This window comes from Aphelocoma coerulescens, chromosome 1 (genome assembly GCF_041296385.1).
Source record: "Aphelocoma coerulescens isolate FSJ_1873_10779 chromosome 1, UR_Acoe_1.0, whole genome shotgun sequence".
Lineage (NCBI taxonomy): Eukaryota > Metazoa > Chordata > Aves > Passeriformes > Corvidae > Aphelocoma > Aphelocoma coerulescens.
This window is the reverse complement of record NC_091013.1, coordinates 58718752-58739031: the sequence shown is the minus strand read 5'-3', so window position 1 is coordinate 58739031 and position 20280 is coordinate 58718752. Positions and strand designations below refer to the sequence as shown.

General features: G+C 37.8%; 1 long non-coding RNA gene across 1 annotated transcript in view; it reads left to right on the top strand.

Annotated features, from left to right (window-relative positions):
• Nucleotides 1–14832, top strand: part of LOC138107765 (uncharacterized) — a 98670-nt gene extending 83838 nt beyond the window's left edge. Inside the window, exon 5 of the long non-coding RNA XR_011149693.1 lies at nucleotides 12152–14832. This is a non-coding gene — a long non-coding RNA (uncharacterized lncRNA). The remainder of the gene's footprint in view (nucleotides 1–12151) is intronic.
• Nucleotides 14833–20280: the final 5448 nt, after the last annotated feature.

The following is a 20280-nucleotide window of genomic DNA, read 5'->3' as shown; positions in this document are numbered from 1 at the left end:
GAAGAGCTTCTAGGGTATGTTTATTTGTAATATTGGTAGTTTAACAGGCCACTTCTATAAATAGTTGGATGGTTGATTTATAAATAAAGTCACCTGATAGTATTTATGGTTTCTAAAACAAGAAATCTCAGTCAAGACTGTTTATTTAAATTGTGGTATAACTAATTGTACAGCAACATGAAGCAGCTTAGCTGAAAAAAATAAATACTACTTCTCCAAAAATGGTTAAGAAGATGAATTTGTCCTTTGTATGTTAAATGTAAACTTTTTCAACAGTTTAACAGTAAAAAGGGAGCATGTTTGCAGCTATGAAATTGAACTATAATTACATACCCAAGGCTTTTCTCAGGAATGAACGAAACATAACAAATTGCAGTTCTGAACTGTAAATACCATGTGACAAGTCACAGCTTGTGTATAAATTGTATATTAAGAACCAGAAGGTGGTATTAGGTCTAATCCATCAAGGTCAGAGCCACCTGCACCTCCCTCTGGACTCCTTCCTTGCTTCATTAGTTACAGAGCAGCCCAGTTTTACAGGCACAGTGCCATCTCTCCCCTTGAGTCTGTGGTCATGGCTATCCTCTTCCACAAGGAAGTTGGGAGCCTGAACCAAGGTCTTACAGTACTTGTGCCAGTAATCTAAGCTAATGTGCAAAATGTAGAGTATGCTGATTTTACCATCTTTTCAAACAATGTCTATACTCAGAATAGCATTTTCATATGACTGCACAGATGTGCCCATCATTTTTGTCCCTTATTTATTTTATTTTTGTTCCTATTCATAGCCAACATTTTTTACTCACAGAACGGAGGGAGTCACCTAGAGAGCTCTGATTTACCTGTAGAAGGGCTCAGCCTCCTGCACAATAACCTACTTATTTGGTCTGACTTGTCCTTCCCAGGTTTCAAAGGCTGTGTCTAAATGATGTGACAGAAGAGTTCTTCCCAACTGTCATGTCAAGGTGTGTAACACAGGCACACCCTGACTATATTGTGGGACAAGACTTGGTGATATTCCCTTTTAGTCAACTCATTGAAGAAAATCAGGCACATAGATAAGGCAGGAGCAGTGGTTATCTCCATTATGTCCTGATAATTGCACTCTCCTGTTTCCTTATATGTAGTCAATGCCACTACTTTCCATTGACTATTTGGGAACCTTAGAATGCTAATCTCAGAAGTGGCAGCTCCAGAACTTGTTAAAGATCTTCTGTGTCCCAGAAGTTAGGGTATCTTCAAACTATTACATGTTAATTTCATGATTTTCTTTTTCTTCTCTCTGTTACCAGTCAATTATTTGCGTGAGTGTTTGTACTGGATGTGACCCTTGCAGAGCTATCCAAATGTATTAAGGGACAGCAAGGCAGTGCAAACTGGTGCTTATACTAATATCATGTGCTCTGGGAACAGTTTATGTTGAGTATTTTTAGGGAAAAAACCCCAACCATTTGGCAAAACTGAAATAACTGCACTGTCAATGGATATGGTGAATACCTCAGAGATGATCCAGCAATGTCTCCTCTGCCATGCAACCAAAGTGCTCTGCATCCAAGGAATGGTTGTACTGTAATGGTGTAATGTGATCCCTCTAAGTCAGTTTTGTGGTCAGGGTCTGTTGGCAAGGAAGTGCAATGTTGCTGATCAAAACCAGGATCAGCATTCAATCCAATGTTCGCCATTTCCGCAGCAGCCATAGGGGTGTTTTTTTGCTTTCATAGCACTGGACAAAGCTCATGATAGGATCAGTGTAGCATGATTTAACTATAAGCCACCTAATCTTTTTTCTCTCCCTTTTAGTGGGCTTGAGATATAACAGTGCCATTAACTGGAAACAGTAAAGGAGAGAAAGCTTTTTAGGGCACAAATGAAAAGTGATGCAATGCAATAATAACCCTTTCTTTTCATATCTGTATCCAGAAACACAATACTTTGCTCAGATTTCATTTTTATTTTATTGCTTAAATATGCAGTGTCAGTGCTTGCATAATGTTTTTAACTTTTTATTTTCACAACGGGGTTTTCATGCCTTGTGTATAATTTAAATGTGTAAAATTACTATGAAATCTTACTGAAGCACATGCTGAATTTAATATGCATAATATTTTTATTTTTCTACTGAGAAAGAAAAGCACTTAGTAGTGTTAGTATGAAACTTAGATTTAATGCAGCCCCCCCATAATTTCTGCTATCTGTCCCTGATTTGTGGAAGATTCTCAGTATTCTTATTTATTATGTGAACTATAAAAAACTTTGCAGTATATCTTGGCATTCAGATCAGACATTAACATGGTTTGCATTACTTGCAAATATGAAGTACCAGTTTTGATTTTCAGACCCAGCATCTCTGTTTTTTCATGCCCAGTGCCATAGCCCAGATCATGTATTTCCTGGGTAGAAATCTCAACATCTCTTCAAATATGGGTGTAACTCACTCCATAATTTTGTTATGACTACACTCAGATGCTGTCAGGTCCTATTTTTTGTGCATGGCTGCTGTGTCTGCAGTCCTTTCAGGATGCTGCATCTCCTGTTCATTGTGTTCCAGGAAGGGCAGCAGATTTCAGAGGGGAGATGAGGACAGTGATAGATAGCATCAGGAGGATTAGCTGCAAGGTATGACATGTCTAAACAGTTTGAAACACAAGCAGGAGGAAAGTGCTGTGAAGAAAATTATGGACATGATTATGAGTGGGAGAAAACATCAATTGTATTATTTGTGGAAGAGGTTGATGTCATGGTTTAGGAATGGTATTCCCCAATTTAGTAATTCCACTAAAAAGAAAACCACAAACCTCTCCCCTCCCCACTCTGGTGGGAGACACAAAAGGTAGAGATTATGATTTAATGGAAAAAGCAATGAGATAAGAAACTGAACAGTAGCAGCAACAATACTGATAACAGCAGTATACAAAGGAGAGGATGTTTTATGTGCCGAACGCTCACTAAGCTGACACAATGGACAATGGCGGATGGACCCTATGTGCCTATGCTTTTCCTCCCTGACTGCAAGCCACACTCACCTCCTTCTTGGAAGGAGAAATCCCTTACTTCCCCACCCCAGCAATGACGTGAGGTGGTGTAGAAAAGCAACCTAGACATGCCCACATGGCTGCAAAGTCCACCCCTTCATGGCTACTATGAAAAAATTAGCTCTGTCCTGCTGAAAACAAGGACACTTGGGAAGCGTGAGAAGGTAACATGGAAAGGTAGCTGAACGAAAAGACTAAGAACAAGAAATTAGGTGTCAAAATGGGAAATTGTGTACATCACGTATCACTGAGGATCTGCTGCAAGACATTTTGAAGTTAATTAATATGATTTAACTGGGTCTGTAATGACAAAATACCCAATACAAAGAAGCACTTTCATTGAACCTTTTACACTTGGTTCTAGATGGATGGAAAATAAGAAGCCATGTATACTAAAATTTGATAGAATTGCTGGTAGGACTTGAGATATGAGAAGAAAATAGGAAGGTTTTTAGGAAGTGCATTTATTTTGTGATGAGTTTCAACCAAGGAAAATAAATAAGAAAATAAGTTTTACTTAGAAAAGGAATCAGAGAAATGTGAAGTAATTTTGGATCCAAGAAGGCCGGAGGGTGAAGTTTTATCTAATTTCCTTTGATTCAAGGGCAAGAAAATTTGCTCATATAAACTAAAATTATTTTTTACATTCCTGATTCTGGATTTATATAATTTATGTTTCAGTTGTACACATTGTTTCCAAGTAAATTAGGTTATTTAACTTGGAGATTGCAGACATTTAAGTGATGATTTATTTAGATTGCCGTATGCATACATAACAAATTTTACATCTTTATTGTGCTAAGATGAGGGCTAGACTGTGCACTGTGGGCTTTATTTTAATGAAGTTCAATGGCAGAGTTTGGAAAGCATTCAGATCACTGGGGATAAAGATAGAAGGTAAAAAACTAGCAAGTTCTCACAGAAGTTTAATTTATAAATAGATATGTATGACTGATTCCTCTTAAGTTTACCTATTATGTATAACTTCACAATATGCAGCCACTTAGGCTGAATGTATGAAGATTCTTTTTGGTGCAATTAATAAGAAGTATTACCTTTTTATCCTTTTATTTTTCTCCTTAATCAGAGGGGCTGCATCTAATTCTGTAGCGACAGCTGATGGGACTATATTTATGTGATTTTCAATTCCCCTTTTGAACTGTCACTATATAATTTTCAGAAGTATTGCAGTGTATCCCTAGATGACTAAGAACAACATATAAATGGGATCACCATTGCCCTCGTAGCTTTAACGTTTTTATTGCAGCAAAGTCATAACAGATGCATTGATTGCCCTGTCCTAATGTAGGCAAATCAAGTCTTACACTTTTTTTTTGATAATGACTTCTAAATCTAATAGTTTATAGCTTGTGACATGATGGTTTTGGTTGGCAGGGACCATTAAAAGTTACCTAGTTTAATCCCCCCCTACCATGAGTAGGAACTTCTTCAACTAGACCAGGTTGGTCAGATCCCCATCCAGCCTGACCTTGAACACTTCCAATGATGGGGCATCCACAACTTCTCTGTGCAACTTGTTCCTGTGTCTCATCACCGTCAGTGTCCTGCTCCTGCTGGCCACACTATTTCTGATACAGACCAGGATGTCACTGCACTTCTTGGCCACCTGGGCACACTGCTGGCTCATTCAGTCGCTCTCCGTCAGCATTCCCAGGTCCCTCCCAAAGAGGTCTTGCAGGACAGATCAGATGACCATATGCTATTCCTGCAGACAAAAGCAATTCTTCCACCTTTAAGTAGGTGCCAGGCAGTACTGCAATTGTATAATGAAAAATGATTGAAAATATTTGATGAAGCAGTCTTTTTACTGGAAACCAAACCTTTGTTGGAACTGGATTTTTCATTTGGAACATGTCCATTTCAAGAAGGGAAGAGGCCGAACAAATTTTATCTTTTAGTTCTTATTTTGCTAACACTGAGTGTTTTGTTTTGGATTCTGTATTTTTCATTTATTTCATTTTGGTTAGTGTATCACATGATATATGTTTTTTCATACCTGCTTTTGACACTAAAAATGGAAGCTTTCAAAGAGCTTTTCTAGACCTTTTTACTTAGACTCCTTTGTTTCTTAATTTCACAACAATTTACAAATAATTTCTTTTCTTTAATCTTTTAGAATTTTTTCCTTTTGATAATTTAAAGAAATTCTCAGCTCACAGAGTTTTTGTGCCTGAACTACCAGGCTGTATACCATACTAATGAAGACTAATCTCTTTTATAATCCTTGTACCTTGGAGTCTTGTCTTGTTTGCTATTTATGGTCAGTGTACCTGGGTAACTGTCTTTTTTTCCCCCCACTAGACAGTTGTAATAAAGGCAGCCTACTAGCATTTGTATATACATGTATGTCTATGCATGCTCGCTATGCTGGCCCTCTGATAGGCTTATATGTATGTGTGTGTTTGTGTGCTCCTTTTCACTGTTTGTTTCTTGCAGCCAAAGACCTGCAGGCCATGATCTGGTCTTCGGTTAAATTAGATATATACTGGCTTCTTCTTTATGTTATTCTGTTTCTATCAAGGATTGAACAACAAGGCTTCCATTATGGTATTATGAAAATTATTTTTTGTTTCATTTTGTTAAGGTAAGAGTTTAGTATAAACAGAAGATCAGGCATAATACAATCAATAAAAATCAGATAATAATTTGATAACAAGATCAGTGCTTCAGTATCTTCTTTTGAAATGTTTTTGCATTTCTGCAAAACATATTTTCTTTTGTCTAGGACATGTATTCATTGTTGTGAGATACTGTCCTGATTTCAGCTGGGATGGAGTTAATTTTATTCCTAGTAGCTGATGCAGTGCTGTGTTTTGGATTAAGAATATTGTTGATGACATGCTGACATTTTGTTTATTGCTAAGTAGCGCTTACTCGAAATCAAGGCATTTTCAGTTCTCTGTGCTCTACCAGTGAGCAGATGCACAAGAACTTGCTTGGAGTGAGTACAGCCAGGATAGCTGATCCAAACTCATCAAGGGGACATTCCATACTATAGAATGCCATGCCCATTATACAAATGGGGGGAAGTTAGCTTGAGGATGCTGCTCACTACTTGGAATAAACAGGGCATCAGTCACTGGGTGGTGAGCAATTACACTGTGCATCAGTTGTTTCTCTTGGGTTTTATCCCTCTCTCTCCACCCCTCCCAGTTCCTTTTCATTTAAATGATTATTATTATTACTACAATATTTTACTCTATTTCAATTATTAAACTGTTCTTATCTCAACCCATGAGTTTTTCCTTTGCTTTTCCCAGTTCTCCGCCCCATCCCACAGGGGAGTGGCTTTGTGGTGCTTAGTTGCTGGCTGGGGTTAAACCAAGAAAGATACAAAGTGCAGTATTTGCATTCTTCCTGGATATGGCTGTGACATTATAGGGATGCCATCAAAATTAAAGACAAAATTTTTGTTTCTTGTCGCTGAATGCTTTTGCTCTCAAAATTGTATTTGCACTTTTTCTCTAATATTCCTCTCACAAAGCACTAAATGTTTGTGTCTTTTAGCCAGGACAAGCCTCCCATGTTTTGTTTGTCGAATCACAAAATCCCAGAGTGGGTCAGGTTGGAAGGGACCACAGTGGGTCATCTGGTCCAACCTCTCTGCTCAGGCAGGGTTATCCTAGAGCACATGGCACAGAATTGTGTCCAGGTGGTTCTTGGATCTCTGCAGTGAGGGAGACTCCACCACCTCTCTGGAAAATCTGTTCCAGTGCTCAGTCACTGCACAGAAAAGAAGTTCTTCCTCATATTCAGGCAGAACTTCCTGTGCATCAGTTTCTCCCCATTGCCTCTTGTCCTAATTCTGGGTATCACTGAGAAGAGCCTGGTCCATCCTTTTGACACTCTCCCTTCAGATATTTGTAGGCATTGAGGTGCCCTCTCAGTCATCTCTTCTTGAGGCTGAGCAGGCCCAGCTGTCTCAGCCTTTCCTCATAAGAGTGATGCTCCACTAAAGGGGTGCCATCCTGCAGGGATTGAGTGTGGTGGGCAGAGCACAGGTGGAGACAGAAGGGTGCTCTGACAGCCACTGCGATGACCGGTAGTGCACCAGGTCTAGAATGCATCCAGGGGCTCCAGTCTGAAGTTAAAGGAGGATGGTCAAGAGACAAAGCTATGGTATAGATCAGGGGCTGATCCTGTAGGCAGGGCCAGAGGCAGCACTGGAGAGCTGGGCTGCTGTGGGGCTTCTGGAGCACAGACTAACAGCTCTGGGATGAACTAAAATGCTGTCCTGGGCCATGGGCAGGGTGGCCACAGCACTGGAGGTGTCTGGGAAGGGATGATAAAGCCTGTGAATGACCCCATAACACTGTTATCGTTAGATCCTGAGTTCTTGTTTCAAGGACAATGTGTGTCTCAGGAGCTATATCCCAAGTTCAGTATGTGAGGCTCAGCTTCCATTACTGAAATCTGCATGTAAAATAAAGGACTAGGTTTGCTGGTAGAAAGGTGAGATATGATCTGTTATCAGATAATGAAATCTAAAACTATCTTAAAATTTGCATTTTTAAGATTTCATGCCAGGTGTTCCACAGTCTCCTTTGGGACATAAATCTATTGAATCCTGGCAAAGGGTGTTACCAGTGACTTTATTAAGATTAATCTAGAACTTAAAACTTATCTGTCTCATAACTTTCCTATAGAAAGTTGAAGCTATTATTTTCTTTTTTGAATAATCCTTAACATCTATTTTCAGCTGTCTTTCTTCAAATAATTGTAGGTACCCAGGCAGTTATCTATCTAATAGACATTTTTGGTTTCAAATGTATGTATTTAAACTGCTTTTCACTATGTGGATTTATACATCTGACATTCTTGTATCCATTCTTAATGAATATATTTTTTCTATAATGTATCCTTTACATTTATTTTTTGTTTGCTTGTTTGGAAAAAGAAATTGTGATTCCATGCATTCTTGTCTGAGGCAGATGAGAAAAGAATAGTGCATATGCTACAAGTATAACTAAGGCTTTACCTGAATTCTCTTGAATCTTTTTTAATTCTCTTCCTAAATAAATTTTCCACTAGGATAACCTACAAAATTGCAGAAGAACACTCTCAAATCAAAACAGACAAGGCAAATGGAAAAATGATTTTCAGTAAGAATAGTTGGACATATATTACGAAATATGATGAAATGGTATGCATTTTTAAAGAAAGCTACATTACATTCCTTTATATTCTTCCACTGCACTTTATCACTGTCACTTTTAAAGTAGAAATCACCCTCTGGTGGTTCTGATCCAAGTATCATGATTTGTTTGTGTTTACTATAAGCTAGCCCTCAGCTATCAAACTAATGGGCCTAAGTGTATATTTAAATACCTAAATCATCATGCCTAAATGCAGATTTCTTTCTTTAAGCACAATATATGAAAATTGCTTTCCTTAAAATATATTTATAAAATCCAGACTCAGGGATTATAATATGTTTCCATTTTACTAAAAATGGTATTTTTAAATGCTGTTTTTTGGGTGTAGATCTCTCATATATACTTTGTTGTGCATAAATTTGATTTGAAAATTGTGCATAATAACGCTTTTGAGAGGCCATAATGTTTGTTATTTGTGGCTATTACAATTGGTTCACGTAGAGCAAAGTTTTGCACTTACTTGATAATTTACAGTTGTAGATTTGCATTTAATGAAAGCTGAGAAGGGTGTTTTTTCAGACTGTTTTTCTATACAAAAAGTATTCGTAAGTCAATGTTAATGAGATATTTTCCTTTTCTACTTTTCTTTTGTTCTGAACATCATGATACTGAGTACATACAATTGCAAATGTATTTTGCCTGGGTTGTCAGTAGTTATGCAACAAAGAACAGTCTACAGAGCTGGCTTCTCTAGCTTTTACAGTTTATTGTTGTCACATCAGATCTATAAAATGCTCTGTTTTTCATAAGGCGGAGACAGATGCCCAAGTTAGTATCCCCAGCAGTCTGGACAGTCTTCTATTGCATCCCAAGTCTCTGAATCTAACATAGAAAAGGAATGTGTGTAGGACCCTGAATTGCTACTAGGTGGTAGAACATTTTGACTCTCGCATCTTGTTAATCCTAGGATGAACAAACTAGTGATCTGAGACAAGAATAGAAAGCAGCCTGCATATTATTACACAGCAGATTTTGAAGGGATTCTCTTCAGGGCTTTAGTTTGATATGCTTGACCAAATGCTGGCCAAAGAAATTTCTGTGTTTGTTTTCAGTATCTCTCAATGTTTCATTTTTTTACACCTGTGTGGCATCCCACCCCTAAGTGGAAGGGAGCACACAAGATTCATAGATGCTCATGACTGAAAGGAATGATAAAAGTCATAGGGTCCACAAGAGCTTACAAAGTTTTATTAGTAAATTACACACTTGACATGAAAATTGGTATGTTTATCCCTGATCTCCTCATACAAGCAAGAGGAAGTTGATTTTGAACAGAGAGGTAGGGTGAAAGGGAAGAGAGAGAGGGAGATAGATTAAAGAGGGAGACAGAGAAAGATAGGAAGAATGAAAAAGAGATCATCAATCCTGGCTACAGTATCAATCCAGCTGAGATGTTAAGGGTCTTGGGGGTGCCACCTGGGCTCTGTGAGGGTACCTTTGTATAGATAAATTTTCCCTGCCCTGGAGATATGTTTCTCACTTTCTATGCAAATTTGTGATCGTGCACAGTCTGTCCTTTCAGACCTTTATGAAAATGGGCTTTGTGGATGTTTGGTGGTCATGATCATCCCCTACAGTCCATGCCCACTTCTTGACTTCATTCCTGTGCTTGCAATGTACTGTGTTGTGCTTATCTCCAGGAGCCAGAACAATGTTGTCCATCCCAGGAAAGCGCTGCCATCCGTATGGCCCCCTTCTCCAGTCACATCCTGTAGTTTCTCACAGCATGTTATTACCAACTATCCTTGGCTGCTGTTATCAACCGTCCTTGGTTGGCTCTGCAGCTATAGGTATTGGAGGCATATACAACAGCCTCCTTATCTTCTAGGCTGCTCCAACCTCCTTCACCTCCAAGACCTTTCCTAGGCAGCAAACCATCCCTTTCACAGAGTACTTAACTGCTTGACTGATTGCAAGCTATTTACAATACTTCGCTTGTTGACCAGCAAGGCAGTTCTGAGCCTCCCACCACCCTCCACATTTATCAGTGTGGCAGTTAATTATTTGGTACCTACTTTTCAGCCACTTGCTGAAGCAACAGTAGCCTTGTGACTTTCACAGGTGCTAGAGTTATATTTTTACTAATAAGCAGTATATAGGACAGAGGCAGGGAGAAAAGAAATAATGCATGTACTTTGCACTGTACTGCTTTTTTTTTTTTTTTCCTCAGGAAATCAGGGTTTTTCTTGTTTTCAGACAGTTTCTCCTTTGTCACTCATGCTTAAAAATGCACACGGAAAGAAAGAAAGAAAGGAAGGCATTGCATAGATTAAGGCAAGTCATTCACTTTAGCAATGTTGCTTCTGTTTTGCAGAAGAGGAGATTATCTTGGAAAATCAAAACAAAAGTTCAGCACAGACAATGAGGAATACAATAGAAACACTGTAAGGATTTGAGAGATTGTTTAGTTTGATTAACTTTGAGAAATATCCCAGTCTTTAATAAATATGGCTTAAATATGGAAATCATTATTATTGGTGAACAACATATGGATTTAATGCATCTCTAGACATGCATAGAAAAGAAGGATCTGTTGGTATTTGCAGAGCATGGCTGTGTGAGTTATATAAGTGGACCATATTAAAACATCTTTGAGATCCTGTCTTTTCTGCCCAAGATCTACAATTAATTACACACCAAAAGACTTAGAATCATGTTGATTTTTTTTTAGTGAAGAGTTAGTATTTATGCTCTAACACATTATAAAGAAAAGAAACTGAGACAAGGATGTTGGCAAGGATAGAAACACAGTAGTCAATATTGTTGTAATTCTGCTTTATGAAATAATTGTATCTTTTTAAAACTAAATACGGTGCTCATAAAGTCCAAAATCTGCATAATTTTCACATCAACAAGATCTAATATTTAGTTCCCTCTGTCCTTATGTGAACAGAAATGGTGATTTTAGGATTCGGTACGAAGCTTTAAAGAAGTTTTCAACTGTATTGTTCTATGTCTAAGTGATTATATTCTCTCCCACTATACCTATAGAAAAAAATCTTATAGTTACAGAGATGTGTTGGTTTTTGTGTTAATAATCTAATTTGCTTATTCAGTCCTTTATTGGTTAAGATAAGAAACCTTGTAATGGCAGAGTAATTTAAGTGGTTCCATTAGTCTCTTTTGAAGGAACCATTGATTTTTAATGCTCTTACTTCCTAAGCTCATTTTGCCAAGGTTTTATTTATCATTAGTTTCCAATCCTTGCATGTTAATGCATTTACTAACCTCTGGAATCCTGTAAGAGTCTGTTTTAACAAAAGCAATGAGCAAAACAAACCGGCTTGGATTTTACATGCTCCATGCAAAGCCTAATTCAGGAACATTCATATTTCTGAAATCAAAGAGCCTTTGTGTTTCGGGAACACTGATACAAGAAGACTGCAGAGCACTACAGAGAAAGACGAATTTTGCTATATTTTTTTCCAGCCCTTCCCATCCCTTTGTCCTGGTCATCAACTAGAGCAAGCTGCTAAGAGATATTATTCTTTTTTTACTCCAGTGCATTTTACACTAACAATTCATAGTCTGGCATGCATCCAGACAGAGGGTTCAAAGAGCATTGGTTAAGGAATAAATTTAGCCCTCCTCCAGTCAGTGCATTAAATCCCAGCCTGTGCAATTGCCATGTAAGAGGGAAAGGTATGTATTAAAATTCTCTGGTTTGTTCTTTTCTTTCCCTGCCTCTGTTCCTTGGTTCTTTTACTCAGAGTTCAGATTGAAACACAGGAGATGCAGAGTTGTTCTTCAGACTCAGATGTTTATTATTTCTTATCTATGGCACAGCTGCACGGAATGTGCCTCTAAGTTAACAAGGTGAAAATGGCCCTGGAGTGCTACCTTCCAAGGTCTTTTGATGCCCAAATTACCCAGTTATGGAATGCCAACTAATTTATTTTTACTTATAATCCAATAACTAATCATTCATATTTTCAACTGCAGGTTTTTTTGAACCAATAGCAGATCACTCAGGCTTGTGAAGAAGAAGGAAAAAGATAGAAGAAGAACTAACCTACACCCCAAATCCTCCATCTTGTTACATATATATTATTATATCCCAGAAACCTAAATTTTCTACATCTCTACATATTCCATGCAGTGACATAACAAACTTCTTTTTAAATTACACAGCAACAATCTCAGTGCTACCACATAATTTGGAAAGCTTTTCCCAAGGCCTCAAGTCAAGTGCAGTGTGCTTTTGAGGATCATTGCCTGTTAGCATTGAAGGACTGAAATTCTCTGAACTCAGGGTTCCAACACGTGTGGAACTAATAACTGCCTTAGATAGCTGCTTTCCTTGCCCAAATCCTGCCACATAGCAGCCATTTTTTTCATTCTGCAAACCCACAGGGAAACTTCTTCATGTTCAACTGGCAGTGGCTGAAGACAATTTGAGAACTTTGGAAGAAAATGTAGACTGCCTCCACAGGTCTCTCAGCCTTGGTGCTCTGGAAGTGGGTTCTATAAATCTGACATTGAAAAGGAGTAATTTTTGCCAAGCTCTGAACACAAATGAAGAGATGACATAGCTTTGACTGGACAACCTGAAAGGTGGCAGACTGTATGTGTCTGCAATCCCCACGTTCTTTGAAAGTTAAAGTTTTTTCTGCAATGCTGATATAAATGCCCATCTGATTTTAGGGTTAACCTTACATCTATTTTTCTATAAGTATTTGTCATCCTTTTGACCATAACAAATTAGTTAAATCTCCTTCTCTGAAATTTTAGTCTTAAAATACTCAACACTAAAACAGTAAACAAGGAATTAATACATTTTTCTAGGAGATAAGAGAATGTAAGATGTTCTTCACTGCCTCAGGCTTTGCATGTTTTATGCTGGTTTAAAATGGACCAATAACCTTTAGAAGTGGAGATCAAACGTTTGCTGTCATGGAGCATGATGAAAGTGTGTAAACATGGCCTTTCTTGAGTCTACATCTGGTATTATAAACTTTTTTGTAGTTGGCTGGTCTCAATGGCTTCATCTCAGTGGAAGGCATTGACAGAATTGGGCCTTGATCTTTATTTTAAACTCTTTGGTGACCTGGGTAAGTAATTGTATTGTAGCCTTTTTAGATAAAGCTAACAGAATCTAGTTCTGAGCTGCAACCACGTCTCTCACAAAAGTTAGGAACTGGCATTGCTTCCCTCACACTTTGGATTGAAAATGGACCAAATGGACATGCTTTTTGCTGAATTTGGTGACTTGTGTTTTGCTACATGTGAATACACACAGCAGATTAGTCTCTTCAGGAGATGTCAGAACCTCAAATTTGCATGTTTGTAAGAGCTTATTCAAGATGGGAGCACCTAGTACATGCATAAAGCTTTCATTTTGCTAGGTGACATAGAATCTTATCCTAATACAGATGCCTTAAATTAGATGAACCATACCCTAAGAGTGACTGTTTCTCTTCATTGCCTGGAAAGAAAATGAAAAGCTTTAGACAGAGACGTCTTTTTGATAAGTAGGATACGTCCCACTCCAGGTATCCAGAAGGTGTCTTTCTGGATCTCGCTCTTGATCATGTAAATTAACAGTCCAGATGCTGAAAGATATTTAAATTGTGATAAGTGCCAACTGGAGGCAGAAATTTGGAACTAGGTACTACAGTCATGGTGTCCAAATGAGATTTGTTGGATTTGATGAGACATTCCTCATCCTCGCGGAGCTGCTGGGCAAAATGGAAAGAAGTAACTTACTCAATGCATGGACAAAGCATGCCAAACAGCTCAACATCTGGAACCAAGAAAGGTGTAGGGGTGTAATGTAGCTTTTGTATGAATGAGAGAAGTGTCAAAGGCTAGTTTAAATAACCTAAAATGTGAGTGCAACAAATTGGTTTAATTTAAAATGAGTATTGCTTAAAAATGAAACCTTTAGTTTCAGTGATACCTACTTTTCTTTAAATGAATCCAGGGACATGAGTATACCACAGGAGTATACCACTGGCTGACAGCTGTAAGCTTCTGTTTGCTGATCTGTGGCATGTGCCTATTTCTCTTTAAATTAAATGTTCATTATTACTCTGTTCTTCAGAGAGCTTGAAGTCGTACTCACAGATTGTGCATCATTCAGTGCTGCCTATTCTTATTGCAGTCTCTGGATTGCTCTAAAAAGCATTCTCCAAGAGCAAAGTGCTTTAGAAAGGGTGAAGTCCTAAATGATGTAAAGGAAATCAGTGCCTGTTAGCCTTGGCCTCTTCTTTTTCTGCAGCAAAACCCTAGCTTCTGACTGTGGATGGTACTGACTGGCTTACCTGTAGCTTCACTAATTGCATTAAGTAGGCGTGTGCTTGGACCAAACTGATATTAACTCAATTCTTTCCCTTCTATGAAAGAATAACTGTTGAAATTCAATCTTTCACGACAGTTTAGAAAGCATGTCAAATTTCAACTAGTTTTGATTGACTCATTTATTGCTGTTTAAAAGGCTCATTCATAGTGTAAGTTGTCATGTTTCTGCTATTTTTTTATTATCATGTTCTGAGGATTTATTTGACAGTTTTAAAATGCAGTACTGAATTGAGATGATTTATTTCAATGCATCAGCTTCACAGTTCATGAGCTTGTGCTTATTCTTTCCAACTTTTCAAAATAACTATTCCTTGAAAATTACTAAACTGTATAATATCCAATAAAATTTATAAGCAACAGAAAACATAATCATCTGGATTCATGGTGTCTTGCTGTTTGTGCCAAATTTGCTCACTGTGGGAAGTCACAAGTCATGAGGTGAAAAATGCTTCAAAATACTTACACACTCTGAGAGGCATTTTCAGAAAGCTTTGATTAAATAGAAAACATGGTATGATCTCTTGGTTTAATGACTGATAGATTTTCAATTTTTTTTTAAATTAATCTTGCTTTAGTATTAGGCACACAATGCTCTGAGGTACCGTGAATGATCTTGTCAGAAAATGGTGCTAAGGACTATTGGATCAGCTGGTATCAGTGTTGGAAACTCTGTATCACCCTTTATGAAAGGTACACCAGTGTGCTCTGAGCTACCTAAACACTGGAGAATACTAACAGACTTGAGAATACTCAGTATTTTTTCACCAAACCAATCATGATGTGGAGATAAAACAAGCTAAACCTTTTTTTTTTTTTTTTAATTGTAAAATCTGACAAACATTTTTCGAGGAAGTTAAATGAATTTGAGAATAACAGTAGGAAAACCAAACGTCAGATTTTGAAGACACATTCCGCAGTGTTCTTCTTATTTTTTAGCATTACAGGAATTTCACTTACATTATTCATTGTACATTACTTAGAGGTAGGCAGATATTTGGCTTTCAGAAGTACAAAGTCATTCAATTGATGCACATCATTAGGCACCAGAATTAATTAGGAAACAAACTAGAAATATTTTTAATTCTAGTTCTGTAATAAACACTTGGAACAGGAAAGGAAATATACAGATTAAAAAAATTCAAACCAGCAAGCCCACTTTTTCTTTATCTTTCTTTGGAAAACACCAAGAGTAAAAAAGTAGTAGTATATATTTCATTTAAAAAATATTGATATTTACAAGTAAATTAGACCCAACCTTTAATCTTCAATGGACATTTTAGTGTTGAAAAGCAGGCACCGCAATTACTATTTCAAGTTAAATAATTAAGTTAATTTTTTGCCATATTATTTATGGCAAAGGCTATGCAACAAGGAAATTCTGCCAGCAGGTCTTTTGTGTCTTGTCAGTTACATGTAAGTCTGTAACAACAGAACAAGAACACTTCATCTTCTCACTTCTGTAAACTCAGTTACAGAGGAGAGAATATGTCACAGGTCTTGGCACTAGTCCAAAGTACAGGTCAGTGAGCCATAACCCCAATATAACAACAACATGATCTCTGGCTAATATGTCACAAAGTCCATATGATGACAAGAAATTAAATATAATTCTAGAAGGGAGCTGTGGTGCTGCACCATGTAGTGATCGAGCTCTGCTGTTTGTTGAAATGACTCTTCAGGGCAGTAGAACTCAGGCAGAACAAGAAACTTTCCACTATGGATACTTTGCTAGAGGAAATCACATCTATTAACTCACGGCTATAGTAATATAAACAATATGGCTAGAAATGTGGGATTTTTTGTGTGTCTGTGTGCATGAAAGCTACCTCTTGAGTGAATTTATGAAATTGTATTAGGCAAGAAATATATGATACTGTGTAACTTATCTGCCTTACTCCAATTTATCTACTGCATTTTTTCCAGCCTGGATAAACATAATTGCCTCTTCCCAAGGAGTCTGCGGGCCAGCATGGTATTATGTTGACATGTTGGAAATGATTAATGACTGTGAGGTAGGAGAAACTGGGCTAAAATGGATGCAGACTCCGTCCAATTAGAAAAAAGTAAATAAAGAAAATTTAGTGCATCAGTATGCCTCTAATTTTTCATCTAGTTATTATGAATCACCATCAAAAATTCACACAAAATATGTGTACAACAATTATTGGAGTTTCTATGTTGCTTTTTTGTTTCTTACAAGGCAAATGAATTTATTTATAAGCTCATAAAATTTTCACCGAGATAATAGGAGGTACATCAAGACAGCCAGCTTTGCTCATCCTTGTGAATGTATGTCAGTCATAGAATTACAGAATCACAAAATATGCTGAGTTGGACGGGATCCACAAGGATCATCGAGTCCAGCTCCTGGCCCTGCACAGAACCATCCCAAGAGTCACACCATGTGCCTGAGAGTATTGTCCAAACTCCTCTTGAACTCTGTCAGGCTTGGTGCTGTGACCACTTCCCTGGGGAGCCTGTTCCAGTACTCAACCATCCTCTGGGTTCAAACTTTTCCTAATATCCAAACTAAACCTCCCCTGACACAGCTTCAGGCCATTTCCTCAGGTCCTGTCACTGGAAACCAGGGTGAAGAGATCAGTGCCTGCCCCTCCTCATCCCCTCATGAGGAAGTTGCAGACTGCAGTGAGGTCTCCCCTCAGCCTCCTTTTCTCCAGGCTTTTTCAGCTGCTCTTCATACGGCTTCCCTTCCAGACCCTTCACTATCACTTGAGCTGAGCTTTCATGGAGTTAAAAGGTGTCGAACTACACACCTTTTGATTTTCAGTACTTCAGCTACTATGTAAGTATAAATGTTTTAGAAAACCAAATATATTCTCACAAAAATTTTGCAAAAATCAAAGTGATTTTTAATTGAGATTAGTACCATAATAGGTATTACAGGTGATAAGCTAGTGATTTTCAGTGTAAAACTTTCCTTTCTTAGGCTGATATCATGAACAGGAAGCAAAGAGTTTTGTTGAGCCTTGCTTCAGATTACAGCTTTTGTCATTCATGAACACAAGGCGTTTACATTATTTTGGCACATAAATCACAGTGCACTAATGTTATTTGCTTCTCAGGGCATTAATACTTTGTTCTCAATATCCTGGGTCAAAAGTCTAGCTAAGGTTGTGTAAAGTCTCCTATAGGTTTTCAGATCCAGATACCTGAAATTTGTAAATATCCCTAGTTAAGGGCAGTAAGAGCTATTTCTTCTTTTTCTTTTGTGATCAAAGCTGCAAAATTCTTTGTGCTTTACATGATGGCAAGGCTTAGTTATATGGCAATTAGGATTGTTACAGATATGTTTTACAGTGCCTCTATCCATCATTTGATATTTAACTTACAATATCTGTCCTTGTAAATCTTAATTAAATGCCTTCCCAGTTTCTAAATTTAAAGTTATCTATCATGTCTCAGCACTCATCTCTCTGTGCATGAAACCCCCCTCCATGCTAACATGCAGCATGTACTACCAGTGAATTTAACGCAGTGCTCACCTTCACAGGAATTGGCAATACTGGAAAGCTGGAGTTATTCTGGCAGTATGATATTCTCTGTAAGGAAAAGCTGGGTGATTGCCTCCCTTCTCTCCCCTGCATACTGCCTAGAATTTTTACCTTGAACATTTGTGATGTTTGAAAAATTAATACAAGGCACAATTTCAGAAAGTAAATTGTTGGCCAAGATAGTGCAGTCGTGATATGTAGGACCTGTATTTGCCTGAATATATCAGTATAAAAGGCAATTAAAACATAAATCATGAAATGCACTCATTAAAAGTTTAACTCTCCATAAAATATATTTATCAGCATTTTTTATAGTGAGTATGTCACAAATTGGGCATAGAGATAGGAAAAATGAACTTGACAAGGTGAGGATTTTAAAAAAATGCAAAGAAGGTAGCAACCAGAAAGGTTGGGAGCGAAAATTTATTAATTTAAATCACGGAATCACAGAATATCCTGAGCTGGAAGGGACTCATCAGGGTAATTGAAGTCCAAATTCTGGCCCTGCACAGGACCGTCTTAAGAATCATACCATGTGCCTGAGGGCATTGTCCAAACAATTTTGAAACTCTGGCAGACTGGGTGCCATGACCACTTCCTTGAGGAGCCTGTTTCAGTGCCCAACCAACATCAGGGTGAAGAACCTTTTTCTTATATCCAATCTAAATCTCCCCTGACACAGCTTCATGCCAATTTGGAAAATAAAGAGTCTGAATGCTGCTATTTTTATCACTGTATTCACATAAATAAAAAAACAGATGTAATGAAAAAAAGTAACAAATATTAGCCTTGAATGTAAATTCTTAACACATGACAGCAGTAGCCCACTAAGTTTCTTCAGTCAGGTCACAGCTATAATAATTCCACATTATCATCATCTTCCCCCAGAAAACATTTGATGATTTCAGTGGAAGTGACTCCAAACTGCAGTTTGCTCTCCTGCATGTTGCTTAACGATTTGTTCTGAAAGGCGGTAATAAGAAGGGGCATCTGACTGATTTCTATTTCCACCCTCTTTTCCAAATGCTTGTATAATCTTGATTGGGTGTGGTTTACTTTTTGCTGAGCCTAATTAATTCCTTTTTAAAAAATCAGTGTACATATCATGCAATTGTTAGAGCAAGATAATGTGTAACCTGAACTCTTCAATATCAAATTTACTTTGCAGTATTAGGATTGCCTAATGTTTGCACAGATGCTCTGCTACCCTGCCCAGGCTTGGCAGTCCTCCAGCCATCACTTGCTTGTGTCTTGCATGAATCAATGGCAGATTTCCATGTGACTTCTTTATTTTTCAGGGTCATATGGACTGTGTACAAGTTTCATATTTAAATACTATATGATAGCCAGAGTTGGAGCATATATTTGCATGTTCCTTTCATCAATGGCATTGATCCACACCCTTAGAATGTTAAAATATACTGCTGTTTCTTGTGCCTCTGCCTAACTTTCTGGGGGAGGATTTTTTAGTACACTGGATTTCTTTGCTCAGCAGAGTAAAAAATGTTTATTATCAATGGAATGAGGATGGCAATTCAGGAAAAGGAGAGATACCTGGAAGATCTAGAAATTGGCAAAAAAAAAATCTAGTATGATATACAAACTTCTCCTATTTCTGGTGTCTGCCAGTGTTAAGGAAAACTGACATTGATTTCTTTCCTTGGGAGAAGTCTTGTGCTGTGGATCAAAAGATTTTTTTTTTTATTGTGGAGAACAATGAGGTGAACAAACACCTTAGCCCTGCCTAGGGCTCTCCTAAAAGTAAGAGAAAATAGTTGTAGGGGACCTCAAGGAGTTCTCAAGGAGCTTTGTCTTTGCAAGAAAAGTTATGCTGGACACAGATGTTTGTGGTCTGTGCAGTGACTACACAAGTTCTGAGGGAAAATTTCAGTGCAGGCAAAGCAGCGCCCTGGCAGAAGATGACAGAAAGGTTCTGAGAGGGAGCAGTGACCAAGGAACATTCCCAACATATTGGTTTGAGATGCAAATGTGTAGTTTGGTGAGGCAAAATGTTTTACCTGTATGAACACATGACATGCTGGGATAGCTGACATTAACAGCAGTTTCTGATTTTTTTATTTGCTGATAGAGGCTCAGCAGTTTAGGTCATTCTCCTACCCCAAGACAAGTTTTGACAAGGAGGAAATTGTATTAGTGATCTGCACTATCTGACAAAAGTTTGAAGCAACTCAGAAGGTGGTGATATGAGTAACAGATATCTTTTTGTGAAATATTATGATGAATTTCAGACATACAGAA